The following is a 2,478-nucleotide window of genomic DNA, read 5'->3' on the forward strand; positions in this document are numbered from 1 at the left end:
CCCCCCCCAACCCCCCAATCCTCTCCTTTCTAAACAATCCGAGAACAAGATTCGTACTCACCTTTGACTAGAATGTTACAAACCTTTATTTTGACTTTTTAAGGATATATCGTATCTTATCTGTTCTTATCAGCATATCAAAGTTCTATCTGATATTTTTGGCTATTTTGAGCTACTAGACCATGAGATCAGAAACCAACGCTCTATTTGCTCTATCGAAATCGTAAGATTATTCGGAGCCGTTGTTAAGATATTCAAAAACTGCATACGAAAAAGTTTGATGTGGTGTGAAGCTCAAAAGCCTTTGAAGTAAAATTTTTGACTAGTCAGTAGTTACTGAGCAAGTAGAACTTTGTAATTCTGAGGTAGAGAATGTGTCCGACCAGCAGCAAACCAAAGGCAATGTTACGGCACGTTTCGAACCCTCATACACCAGGTCCTGTCCCCGTCGTTTTATGCAAGGAACATTTTGAAACTATGCAAACTGAGTCCAAAAATGTGAAATTATGCGATTCTGTTAATTTTAACAAAGAATGCTAAAGGAAAATAATCAGAATTTATGCAAAAAAAAGATCAAATTTTGCTAAATTAAGTGGGGTGCATAAAACCACGAGGACACATACAATGACCGGAAACACGAACTTTCGTAGACGGCATGAAGAATATCCAACCAGCTGTTAACAGGCCCGATCAGTAGGCAGACCCTTTCAAGAATCCAGGAGAGGAGGGAGGAGCAGCTACGGCATTGTGCCGCCTGCAATGATGCCTAATAGACGTCATGTTGCTACTAGCCCGTTTTAGCTTCTGATAAAGAAAACAGAATCGAATAAATCGCTGTATGAGAAACCAAGTTATTCCAAAGATCGTACATAACAAGATGGCCCACTCAGCCAACAAAGTGTCTACCGGAAGTCCGCTCTTTGCTTCTGATGGCGCTGCAGTCTGTTTTGAAGGTCTCTTTCGTTTCTCCAGAAGAAGAATATGAATAGCACCTCCTTGCTTGCGCAGATGGACTGCTGTTCATCAGCTGTTCGGATTCGTTCAGTGCGGAGTTTTAGGTGTTTAAAAAAAAATTAATGACCTCTCGCCTTTCATTCTAAAGTCAAATTAGACGAAGAAAACAGTCACTCTTTCCTCCGGAAGAGGTTATTTGTCAGCGTAGCCATTTTTAAAAAGCGTTCTTCCGAAATTTGAATTCTTCTTTATTCAAAAACTTGTAAGTTTCACTTTGATTTTTTAAACACAAGTAGGGTAACTCTGTTCACAAAGGGTGCGCATTAATTGAAAAGAGGGCGCCACCAAATCTTGAGGACACTTTTTTAATTGGCTCAAAGAGAGGAGTGGGCCCTCTTGTTGTTATGTTAGACTCTTTGGTTATACCCCCAAACAGCGAGTCTTGGGGCAGTGCCGAATGAACAGAATGCAAGTGAAGACTACAGGGGATAAACGACGGTAGTCACAAACTGAAAATCGTGAGGGTACCAACTTTGAACGCTTGTTGACTCATGACTATTTCTGTTCAACTGTTGGTTGATTACTCTTGATAAATTTCCCTTTCAACAACACTTAACAATAAACCACCAGTCAAACAATTATGAAGTTATGAGTCCACAGGCATTTAAAATTGGCACCCTCGCAATTTCCAGTTTGTGACTTCTGTCGTTTTTCCTTGTACTCTTCAAGTCCTCAAAAGAGATTTAGACCCAACGTACATTGTGTCTTTTTCTTGCATCTGTGCCAACATCAACCTACGCATTCATCAGTTCTAGAGCTGGGCAATGAGTCGCTTTAGCAAAACCCGGATAATATGTTGCTGCACCTCTTCGGCCAATAATACGATATGAACCGCTTAGGCAAATGGGTTAGAACCACTTTGACAAACGAGTTAGCATCAATTCAACAAATGAATGCACACACTTCTGTAATCGGGTCAGGAAAGGGAGTTAAGAGTCTGAATTCGGACAATGTTTCATTGATAATTATCCGGTTATCCGGATAGCTTATTCCGGATTTTGCCCACCTCTAATCAGTTCCCAGGTCCCTCCACGTAATGGAGACCCCTTACCTCAGGTATCAATAACCCGTCGCCGATGATGTCAATCATTAAGGGTTAATCGGTCACGCTCATAAATGGAAGCACCTCTCATGGCCCCATCATACTCTTTTTTCTCCCCCACTGCCCTTTCTTTTTTTCTCGTTGTCTTTCTTTTTCTCGCTGCTTCCTCAGCCTCGTTTACACCCCCTCATCTTTTTAAAAACCAAAACTACATTTTTGTGACAGCAAATTTATTACTTTACTCTTTTCCTTTCGTTGGCATTCTTTCAATCCCCATTCTCTCATCTATCCCCTCTCTTTCTCGGGCACAATCTCTCTCAAAGACAAATTCAAACACACAGACATACACGCGCGCGCGCGCACACACAAACACACACACACACACACACACACAACAACAACAACAACAACAACAACAACAA

The sequence above is a fragment of the Aplysia californica genome, unplaced genomic scaffold (assembly GCF_000002075.1).
Source record: "Aplysia californica isolate F4 #8 unplaced genomic scaffold, AplCal3.0 scaffold00113, whole genome shotgun sequence".
NCBI lineage: Eukaryota > Metazoa > Mollusca > Gastropoda > Aplysiida > Aplysiidae > Aplysia > Aplysia californica.